The following is a 12,164-nucleotide window of genomic DNA, read 5'->3' on the forward strand; positions in this document are numbered from 1 at the left end:
GCAAAATCACATAACCCCAATTGCTTACATCCTTGCCACTCTTCTGATTCTTTGAATTAATCCTAAGAGAGAAGGTAAGGGTTTATTTAAAAATAAAAAAGGAAGGAAGCAGGGAATCTAGACCATAGATGTCTGGAGTTGGGAATTGAGAAGAGGAACAGAGATTGGTAATTAGCACAGCCACTGATTTAAGAGGGATCTGAGAAGGGTCGAAGGATGCCTTTGGTGAGAGAGAAAGAGAAGGAAGATGAAGTCCAAGAGTATGGAAGAGACAAGCATCTAGAGTAAAGTTGGCAGTAATAAAAGAGAAATGTTTTTTAATCAGAGGGAAGGACCAAAGAATAGATATGGGGCAGTGATCCACCAGAGTGAAGAGGAAGAAGATAGGTAAAGGTAGATAAACTAGGACTAGGGAAGCTCAGTCTTTGGTATGAAATAGAAGGCAAAAACTCTTGAGTGAAAAGTGGAAGACGATTGAAGGTTTGAAGAGATTTATCTGGAGTAACCAAAGGAGAAAGTGTCATCAAGGGCCAAATTTAAACTGGACAACTATACATACAATACTATATTTAAGGGATCGGATCAGCCCATGAATGGGTTTTCTTTCAGAAATACCCTGTGTTCCTATAGTAAGGAAAAAGAAATCTTGATAGGTAAAAGGACTTTAAAGGCAGGGAAGAGTTTTAGTGGAATTATTGTTCAATCATGTCAGATTCTTGGGGTTTTCTTGGTAAGTAGCTTGCCATTTCCTTCTTCAGCTCATTTGACAGACAAGGAAACTGAGGCAAACAAAGTTAAGTGACTGTGGGCCAGAGTCACATACTTAGTAAGTGTCTGAAGTCAGATTTGAACTCTGGAAGATGAGCCTTTCTAACTCCAGGTTCACCACTCTATCCACTGTACAAACTAGCTAATGGAGCAGCATTGTGTAATGTGAAGGTATACTCGTGTGGAAAATTGCAAGCTAAGGTTGGAAGAAGGCATAAAAATCAACGGAGGCAGAAAGAGAAGTGTTTTTATCATTGAAACATACCACAGACTACCTGGGCAGAATGAAATAGGCAAGGCGTTTGGGAAGCATCATAATCATGGTCCAGAAGATGTAGTGATAGAGTGGTGACGAGTGTTCTATCAGTTTCTCATACCTCCATAGTCATACTCTCTGTGAAGAACAGAAGGATAATTTTTAGTTTCCCAAATTACAATTTCACCCTTCAAAGATGGAGAAACCAAAAAGGATGATCCCCACCCCCACCCCATCCCCGACAGGACCTCCTCAACTCTTACCAACAAAGAGGAATTGCTAGGACGGATGTGATGGGAAATGGAGAAGGAATGAAGCACTCTAACTCCCAGAAACTGGGCATAATTTGTTTAAAGGCCAGCAATGCCATGGGGCTGGAATAGGAGGAGTCTAGATTCCATCGGTTGTAGAAAAAGGCTAGTTAGAACCCCATGAACTAGAAATTCTTCCAGGGAAGCCAACTCTGGAGGAAAGAATAGCTCTCAAGAGTGACATATTGTAGTCACAAGAGAAACAATCCCTTGGAGAAGGTAAAAGGGAAGTTGTCTAAAGAGCCCTATGGGAATGGGTTAGATAATTTACATTTTAAAAAGACATGTAGGGAGAGGAAAAGGAGAGTGGGTTACTGGATGAATACAGAAATATTGTAAAGTCCTGCAAGATGAGGGTCAGTTGTGATGAGGAAAGTTAAAGATTATTGGGAGTCAGGGGGGAGAGAGACATACAGAGACAGGGAGGGAGAGGGGAGAAAGTGACAGGAACAGAGAGGGACAGATGTGGGAGAGAGAGAGGAGAGGAGCAGGGGAACAGAGAGAGACAGACACACAGAGGAAATAAATTTGAGAATGAGACATTAAAGAATTGAAAAAACCACTTTGTTCAGGGTGAGTGGGACAATAAAGGGCCCAAGGCTGAGCTGCCTAATCCTTATTTTGCTTTTGTTTTCTCTGATAAGCAGAATGATTGGACTAGGAAAGACACACCACAAAGGACTAATAGGGAGTTAATACCCAAGATAAGGCTTTTGAGAGTATGAAAAAATATTCCTGCCTTTGAAGAATTCAAGTTTCAGGCTCCTCTGGTACAGATAGAAGAAGTATCCTAGAGGATTGCTGAGCCACTATTGGTGGTGTTTGACAGATAATGGAGAATGAGACACACACCAGAGGCCTGAAGGAGGGCAAATGCCCCAGTTTTCAAAGAAGGCAAGAGAATGGAGTCTATAAACTATAGACCAATGAGCTTGACTTGGATTCCTGGCAAAACCCTTTTGTTGTTCAGTCATATTTGACTCTTTGTGATCCCACTTGAGGTTTTCTTGGCCAAGACATTGAAATGGTTTGCCATTTCCTCTTTTGATAGATGAGGAAACTGAGGCCAACAGGGTTAAGTGACTTGCTTAGGAGGCCAGATTTGAATTCTGAAAGAAATCATCTTTATTACTTCAGGCCTGGCTCTCTTTATACTGTGCCACCTACCTACTTGCTCATAGCCTACGGATGAGTGACTATATATATTTTTTTTACACTCTAAGCTCAAGAGAACCCTTTAAATTCCTTGATGTTCTGAGTCCTGATCTAGGGGATGAAACACTATATTAGATGGTGGAAGTCATTATTTTACCAGTATAGCTTCATCAAGAGCTGGTTGTGCCATACTTTAAAAACTAGTAGATCAGGAGATTGCCGTAGATGGAACTTAACCAGATTTTATCAAAACATTTGATCAAGTCTCTCCAGTGGAAAAGATGGAGAAACCTTGGCCAGGCAGCAGGAGGTTGTGAAGTCTTTTGCTTGAGTTCAAAAAAGTCAGTTTAATAAGTCCAGGATGGGTCAGAGTAGCAGCAATTCATCTGCAAAAGATTTGGAGAGAGAGGTGTAAAGGATGGGGCTTTTGTGGATTCCAATCCACTTTGGGTCAGTTGTGATATGGCCCTCTTGAAGGAGAATGAGACCTCTTAGGCAATGATCTGGGGTTGGGGGAGATGGTGGTCCTGGGCAGACTGTCTCTGGAGTATTGTGTTTAGTTGTGGGCGCCATATTTCAGGTAGACTGTTGACAAACTGAAGAATGTCCCAAAGGTAAATGGGGTAGGGAAGAGCTGGGAATTCGTGCCATGGGGTGATCAGCTTAAGGACCTCTACATGTTTAGCCAGGGGGGAGGAAAAGACTTTTTCTTTGCGACTGCTGTCTTCATATATTTGAAGGGCTGTCATGTGGAAGCGGGATTAAATTTAATCTGATTGACCCCAGAGGGCAGAGCTAGAAACACTGGGTGGAAATTACAAAGAGGTACATAGTAGGTGCTTAACACACGCTTGCCAACTTGATATGGGCTTGATGTAAGGAAAAACGGTCTAGCAATTGGAAGCACCCAGATTTGGAATGAGATACTGAGTTGGGGGTAGAGTGAGGAGTGGGTTCGCTTTTGCTGGCAGTCTTCAGGTAGAGGCTGGGGGACTCCTTGTAGGGTAGGAGGTGGAGAGGATTATGGTTCAAGCATGGTTGAGACTCCTGGATCACTCGCTGAGCCTTCAAACTCCAATTCTGAGATGCTGAGCCTGTGGATTAAGTGGGTAGGATTGAATGACTCAGGGTCTTGATACAGGGGTGGAAAAGGGGTTTAAGAGAGCGAATGCAATAGAAAGTTGTGACAGGGTGAAGAAACATCAAGTTGGGGGTCCCAGAGGTAAAGCAGCGTCTTGGGATGCTCATGCTCTGGAGAGACCCAGGTGTGAGGAGGAGTTTATTTTTAAATTCACACTACATATTGGTTCTAAGGCAAAAGAACAGTAAGGGTGAGGCAGTGAGGTTTAAGTAACTTGCTTAGGGTCACACAGATGGGAAGTATCTGAGGCTAAATTTGAACCCAGGACCTCTTGCTCTCTAGACTTGGCTCTCCATCCATCAAGCCATATTTAAAAAAATATATATACTCTTTCTAAGAATTGATCTTAAGTATCAGTTCCAAGGCAGAAGAGTGGTATAGCCTGGGGAATAAAGCTTAAGTTGACTTGCCCTGGGTCACAAATATGGAAAGTGTCTGAGACCAAATATGAACCCAGGACTTCTCATCTCTCAATCCACTGAGCCATATTTAAAAAATAATAATTTAATATCCTGACTTAGAATCCTGTCTTAGAATTTAATATCCTGTCTTAGAATCAATCAATTTAATATTATTTAATAATTTTTATTTTATTTAATATTATTTAATAATTTAATATTATTATTAAATAATAATAATAATTTAATATCCTGTCTTAGAATCAATCAAAAGAATCCGTTTCAAGGCAGAAGAGTGGTAAGGGCTAGGCAATTGGGATTAAGTGACTCACCCAGGGTCACACAACTAGGAAGTATATGAGCTAGATTTGAACCCAGAACCCAGAAACTGTGCTTGTTACTTAATCCTGTTATACCTGAGCTTTCATTTGGGTAGGTCTAAAACTTTCATCAGGTGTGTGTGTGTGTGTGTGTGTGTGTGAGTGTGTGTGAGTGTGTGTGTGTGTGTGTGTGTGTGTGTGTGTGTGTGTTGAGGGGCATTTCACCAGGACCAGCTCCTCTTGCAGCACCCAGACCCAGCTGCTCACCGACTTCTGCTTTCCCTCTCACTTCTTCCTCCTCTCCTCCACGACAGTGTTGTAACCACAGTGTGGAGGTTATTGCAGATTCCTCACAGAATGGCCTGAGCCAGCAGTTTTCACTTCCAGACTGATTTATGTTTGTGCTGGAAATAGCACCGATGAAATCAGGAGCAAACATGAGGCAAGCGGACCCGGACATTTCCCCGCACTCTGCTCCAGCTCTTCCTTAGCACCGAGGACCCAGGAGCTCCTGGGCAGATTTTCTGGCTGAACCTCATTCAAGAAATACATGTGCAGACTTGCTAGAAAAGCTTGGCCAGTGGGATTGCATTTTACCTATAGATTGTTTCACGCTGACAGAATGCGGCAGCGGTCTGCTAAGCCATAGTTTAGCAGAATGAGGAAGTGGGGAGGGGGCTGGACTTGAAGCCAGAGAGTCCCTGGGTTCAAAACTGGACCAGGATATTTATGGGCCATAGGCTTATAGGGATGTTGTTGTTTTTAGCCCTTAGTTTCTCCCTTAGAAATAATTCTTTTTTTTTTTTTAAACTCTTTCCTTTCATTTTAGAATCCATCCTGTATATTGGTTCCAAGGCAGAAGAGTGGTAAGGTTTGGGCTGTGGAGGTTAAGTGACTTGCCCAGGGTCACACAGCTGGGAAGTGTCTGAAGCTATATTTGAACCCAGGGTCTTGTATCTCCAGGCTCTATCCACGAAGCTCACCTAGCTGTCTCTAATCATAGGCTTGTTGCCTTTTCTGAACCCTATCTCATTTGTAAAAGTAGGGACAGTCGTACCTTTAGTACCTGTGTCATGGTAGGGGATGGTCTTTTGAGGATCAAAACAGATAATAATGCAAAGTGCCTTGAAATGCTTAAAGCATTATTATTAATAATCAACATCCAGGGCACAGAGTTGGGCAGGATACCCCCACGGGGTGCCCACAGAATTGATTTCTCTCCCCTTGGGTGAGTTTGGAGCTCTGCAGTTTGTTTTGTTACCCTAACACAGAGATGTCACGGCTTTCTTCGTTTCCTCAAGGCACCCACTGGTTGTTCTGGATTTAAGTTTCCTTAGGCTTTTTTCAGACTCAAAGAAACTCATTCTTTCTACGGTGGTTCCTGACCCCCTTTCGGGTCGTTGTCATCGTGGGGAGCACCTCCTTATTAGAACAAGAGCTATTTTTCATTTATTTAATCAAATATGCTGTTCAAATTCAGATACATAATAGTGTCTGGGGGAAATGCCTGTCAGCGTCGTTGAGTTTCTTGGAATTCTGCCCAATTTAGAGTAGCATTTAACGCAGCCTTTCCAGAGGGGGATGATACCCACCCAGGGCTGCTGCTAGGCTGCCTTTGGTCACTGAGAACAGGGACGTTACCACCTTGTTTTCATCACAGCAGCCCTGTGATGGAGGGATACAGGGACTGCTATTTGCCCTTCCTAAGGAAAAGAAGTTGGAGCTCAGAGATGTTAAGAGATTTGTCCAACGTCTCAAAGCTAGCAAATGGCAGAGATGGGATTAGTATCAGATCTAGATGTTGTCACTCAGAATCCAGGGATCTTTCTGTCACACTGTGTTGCTGGTCTTGGCGATGGAGACTTGCTTGGGTACCCTGAAGATAAAACTCTGCTTTTATCACTGGGTGCTTCCTCCAGTGGTGCTCACCGGACTCAGGCCCATCTTCTTGGCCAGTATGATGGACTCTTGTCCTTGACCTCCCTAAATCCACTTCAGGGAGCTAGCCCACTCTGCTAGGGGCTTTGCTTTAGGTGTCTTGGTACGGCGTGGATGGGGAAGGGGGCGCCATAGGCAGGGAGCACAAGCTGCCCATTGCCCACCTTTCAGGCTCCATGCATATTGTGTTTATATATACACACGTATATACATATATATAATATAAAGTAATATGGATATATAAATGTATATGTGTATAATATATAATAAAATATAATTATGTTGTATATATGTAAAACATTTATAGATGAATTTATAGAATATATTCATATATATAAATGTGGATATATAATCTATAAAGTAATATACATATATAAATGTATATATGCATAATATATAATAAAATATAATTATGTTGTATATATGTATAACATGTATAGATGAATTTATAGAATATATTCATCTATAAATGTGGGTATATCATCTATAAAGTAATATACATATATAAATGTATATATGCATAATATATAATAAAATATAATTATGTTGTATATATGTATAACATTTATAGATGAATTTATAGAATATATTCATATCTATAAATGTGGGCATATAATCTATAAAGTAATATACATATATAAATGTATATATGCATAATATATAATAAAATATAATTATGTTGTATATATGTATAACATTTATAGATGAATTTATAGAATATATTCATCTATAAATGTGGGTATATAATCTATAAAGTAATATACATATATAAATGTATATGTGCATAATATATGTATATATACACATACATTTAAATGTATGTATTTAATATAGGATGGATTAATAATTCATATTAATCCATAATTTAGTTATATGTGTAACATGTTTATGTATATGAATTTATAGAATATATGTGTATAATATATAAGTATATACATTCACACACATAAATGTATGTGTATAATATATAATTATATGTGTCTAATATAATATATTTATATGTAAATTCATATACATGTAAACATGTGTATGATCTATAAATTTTAATTCATATACATATAAATGTATATATGTATGATATACATGTGTGTATAAATATCTATAAATCATATATGTGAATGAGTGGATTGGAGGGGCAGTCAATCATCTTTATCTCCAAGCCTTCCTAGGCCCCCAGTGGGTCACCCCCTGCTTTCTAGAAACCTGTCCATCTTTTGTCTTTCTCCATTTGACTATAAGCTGCTCAAGGGCAGGGGCTTGTATGTATTTGTGGTCTCTCTGCCAGCTCTCCACTGTTCTCAAAAGCACGCACCTTTGATGGCATAGTCGCACCCCAAAAAATAAGCTCCGTTTGACCAACAGTTTGTTGAGATTTTATTGGTGAAGGAAGCAATTATTCTGTGCAAGCTTTTAGCTTTAAAGTGTTTCGGTGGGACTGATAGGTTGATTTGCCCTAGATGACACAATCTACAGGGATAGGATTTGAACGCGGCTCATCTTGATTTATGAACCACTTCTCCAGCCACCGTAGGAAGTTGCCTCTCAGCGGCTTACACAGTGGGGGAAGCTGCATTCGGAGGACAGAGCAGGGCGCAAGCACATTTTTCCTCTTTGCACAAAACCCTACTTCTTTAGTGGCGTTGTGGGGGGAGGAGTTTCTCTTGGCGGAGGGAGAACTGCCGCTTTTCATACAGCTCGCCTCTCCTATCCTGGCTCCTGTTCCCACACGCTTACTTTCACTTTCTTCCTGAGCTCAAAAGACCCGCTTCTAGGATGCTGGCCGAGTTGGGAATTCTGGGGTGGCGAGCTAGCATTTCCCTTCTTCAGGGCTCAGCATTTCCGGTTACCTGACTGCACGTGTGCATGTCAGAGATTGCCAACTCTGGGTAACCTTGCAGTGTTTAGAAATATCCACTGGGTGCTGTGGAGCCCATTTTCTGCTTCCTGGAGGAGCATTTGGATGCCAGAATGCTGACGCTGGGAGGAAGGCTTCCCAGGAGAGGAGCATTTTTAATAGATGGAACCTCAGGGGTTCTTTCCTTGAGAAACAGTTGAGAAATTTCTTTCCTGTCTGTTTAGTGCTGCTTTTTTTTTTTTCCTTCCATGATGCCACATGGGTTATTAACAGAGGGGACCGTTTCTCACTGTCTTTCTTCCCTTTGTTTTTCCTTCCTTCCCATTGCTTCCAGTCTTGGTTTACTGCCAAACAGCCTCTTGTGAAAGGACCGCCTAATTAACCCTGCGCTAATTAACAATTTAAAATTACACACTACGACTGTTCATATTTAATTCTCAGGATGCCTGGGCAACAGCAGGACTATCTCCCCCCCCCCCCCCCATCCCCTTCCCTACATCAGGCTTGGTTTCCTTGCGCTTCTGTATTTAAACAGTTTTTAAGACGAGATCTGAAATGTTTAATATTACATCTGAAAGCTCCCGACTCTTAGAGTTTTGTTGTCTGATGAGCAAGGGAAGACTTCCTAATGGGATCAAGTTTAGGAGTATTGATTGAATGTATTGGGGAGTAAACAAGGGGATAGATGGTGGCTTGGAGTCCCAGACATCAGTTGAGGGAAAAGTAGAGACTGATATTTGCTAAAAAGGCATTGAACAAGCCAGTAGTATCCAAGGAAACTAGACATTGCCACAGGGATGCTCTTCCTAGGTGAAGATATTAGACCTTTTGGGGGGTTCACTATTCCTAGATACTCTTCTGAAGGAGGTACCTTTTGAGGTATATAGAGTTAAAGAGTCTGGTCCCTAACTTTCTATTTTAATGGTCCCTCTTTAAGCCAGGCACTCTATAGAACTCTTAACTTGCCACACTCAATTCTTTTTTGATTTTGACAAGTATTCTGGAGAAGGGGAGGGTTTAAAGGAAATTTGGGTGTAAGTATAGCAGAAAGGAAGCAGGCTGAAGGACTGTAATGAGGGAGTGGAAAGAAAGGTAATGAAAGAAGAGAAAAGGGGCTAAGAGGCTGGAGGAGCGATTGAAGCAAAGGGGCTGTTAACTCCAGCTGACTGTGTAGCATGTGGAAGCCCAGGGACTCTTTGGGTTCTCAGACTGCTCTCTATAACTGAAGATCATTGATTTTACGGGAAACCATGTTTACAGACAGAGTGCTGATCGACCTGACGAGTTGACTCCTGCCTCCTTAAGTAAGAACTACCTTTTTCTTATTGACTGGCTGATAAACAGAGCAGGGGAGCCAGGAGAGATTGGGGGATTGGGGGAGAGGATGGGAAAGTGTTAGATGTGCAAAGGTGTTTGGATAGGCTCTGGCATCAAAAGATGTCTTCCTAGTTTTGGTCGGTCTCTCTCTCTCTCTCTCTCTCTCTCTCTCTCTCTCTCTCTCTCTCTCTCTCTCTCTCTCTCTCTCTCTCTCTCCTCCCTCCTCATTCTCCTTCTCCCTTTTTCTCTCCCCCTCCCTCTCCATACTTCTCATACCAACACTCCTCCCCAAGAATACCAAGGAGTATTGAAATAATACCATCTGCTTATTAACTTAGATACCTAGTTTTCTATAACTGGTCTAATTTTTTTTTAAGTTGCTAGTTTGTGTCCAAGAATGGGAGCCATTCCTTCCTCATTTTTGACCTAACAGGGAACATTGGCTCCCAGTGACACTGGGATCATCGTATGTCACATCATTGCTCTATTTTAGGGTTAGTGACCATCATAACGGTCTTGTAGGGGTGATAAAAATTGGGAAAACCTTGTTTTTTCTTCTGTTCTTGATACAATTCACCAAACCCTTGAAATGTCTTGTAGTCTCTCTAAATGGCTGCATTCGGTGCTTGGGATGCCCAGGTGAAAACTCAATGGTTCTCTTCCCAAAGCTTGCAGGCTTAGGTGGAAGATATATTCACGTGTTACATACATATCTATAATAAAAAAGAGGAAAGAGAGGTCGAGAAGGAGGGATGAAAGATTGGGGAGGAAGTGATAAGAGGTTAGGAGGGGTTCTCCTGCTGGGGCAATATTTTTAAAGTCCGGAGCTCTTTAACTGGACAGTTTGTTGGGGGCAAGGAAGAGAGAGGAGCAGAGGAAGAAAAGCCCACCAATTAATTGGTAAACGCTCGCAGGTTTCTCTGGCCTGGCCTGGCCTGGAGAGGAGATTGGCTTTCCTGTCAATAAACAGGTCCCCAGTGCAGCATCAAAGCTGCTCTCCTTTATCAATCGTGGCCTCCCTTTCCCGCATGTTCCTGTAACTTACCAAGCATTTATGACATTGATTTTACAATCAGGCTGTTAACCCTCCCGCCCCTTCAGCCCTACCAACCTTTTTGGCCCGAGCTGTCAATCAAGAGCCTTTCAGCCAATCCTGAACACGATGAAAGGGAGGCACCCTCCAGCTTCTCTCTGGCACCAGAGTTGAGCCTTGCTGGAAGGAATTCGTCCTTCAGTTGGATTTCTCTTTTGATGGAGAGTATCCCCGTTTGAAACCAGGACACAATGTGATGTCTCCTTATAAGAAACAATGATCTTTTGTTGTGGAGCTGGAGAACTCCAACTAATGGGTGTGGAGGCTCTGTGTATGTGTGTGTTTAGATAAATAAAGCCTGCCACTTTGTTGCAAAAAAAAAAAAAGTTCTTTCCCTAGAGACTCTTAAACTGTATTCCCAATCCTTTCCCGAGGGGGAGCTGTTGGCTCACTCTGTAGGCTAGGATCAGGATCTGAACAAATCAAGGGGGGAAAAAACCCAAAATACACACACACACACACCCAGGGCTCACCACAACTCACTCTAAGCCTACCCATAACTTTTCTGCGAATGAATGAGATGAGTTTATTAAGCACTTGGGCCCAGAGAGACACAAAGAGAGAGAGAGAGAGAGAGAGAGAGAGAGAGAGAGAGAGAGAGAGAGAGAGAGAGGCAGAGAGAGGGAAGGAGAGATGAGGGGAGAGAGAGAGAGAGAGAGACAGACAGACAGAGACAGAGAGAGAGACAGAGAGAGGGGAAGGAGAGATGAGGAGAGAGAGAGAGAGAGAGAGAGAGAGAGAGAGAGAGAGAGAGAGAGAGAGAGAGAGAGAGAGAGGGAGAGAGACAGACAGAGAGAGGGAGAGAGGGAAGGAGAGATGAGAGAGGGAGAGAGACAGACAGACAGACGGAGGGAGGGAAGGAGAGAGAGCAAGCGAGCAGTGCCTTGAGATCTCTCTTTTAAAGAGATCCAGGCTTTGCTGGGAGCACTTGCTTACAGAAACAGTGTGGCCATCGAATAAATGCACCTGGGCTTTGGATACCATAGGAGAGATGGAGAGATGGTGGTGGTGGGGAATCTGCTGCTGCTGCTCTCCCTAGGGATGCATGTCTCTCAAAGGGCAAATTCACTTCAATGATACTTTCCTCTCTGAAATGGAAAAGCCTCAGGGTTGAAGGACAGCTGCTTGGTTATTGTATGATAACTGAGAGGCAGGTGTGGAATGGAATGATTGCTGAGAACAGCTGGTGTCTCTGGGTCAGCAAAGCCCCTTGACAGAAAAGCAGCCAAATGATACTGGGATGTCTGAATCATATATTTTCACTGAGAATACGGGGGGGGGGGTAGATGCAGTTGGGAAAAGGGGTGTCACCAATTAATTTGCAGAGTATTCTTCTCTCGAGGAATGTGAGCATTTTATCCTTCTCAGATGTTTTCATACTTCAGCATCTTAGGAGATGATGTGGTCTGGTGAGGGCATTGAGGAGGAAGAGAAGTTAGGGTCCTCAAAGGACAGCATGTCATCTAGCCAATTGTTCAATGTGGCGCCTCGGCTTTCCCATCTGGAAAATGGGGCTGATGCTACTTAGATTTTGAGAGAACAAGGGATCATAAAGTTGTTGAGTTTGAATTAAGGCTGTAGCTGCCTTACAGTAGATCAATCCTGGCCAGGA

At 42.4% G+C, this 12,164-nt stretch overlaps 1 protein-coding gene across 4 annotated transcripts in view; it reads left to right on the forward strand.

The window, feature by feature from the left end:
* ZFHX3 (zinc finger homeobox 3) overlaps nt 1–12,164 on the forward strand; it is a 330,923-nt gene that overhangs the window by 100,838 nt on the left and 217,921 nt on the right. The gene's annotated exons all lie outside the window — the stretch shown is intronic.

Source organism: Monodelphis domestica, chromosome 1 (genome assembly GCF_027887165.1).
Source record: "Monodelphis domestica isolate mMonDom1 chromosome 1, mMonDom1.pri, whole genome shotgun sequence".
NCBI classification, from domain to species: domain Eukaryota; kingdom Metazoa; phylum Chordata; class Mammalia; order Didelphimorphia; family Didelphidae; genus Monodelphis; species Monodelphis domestica.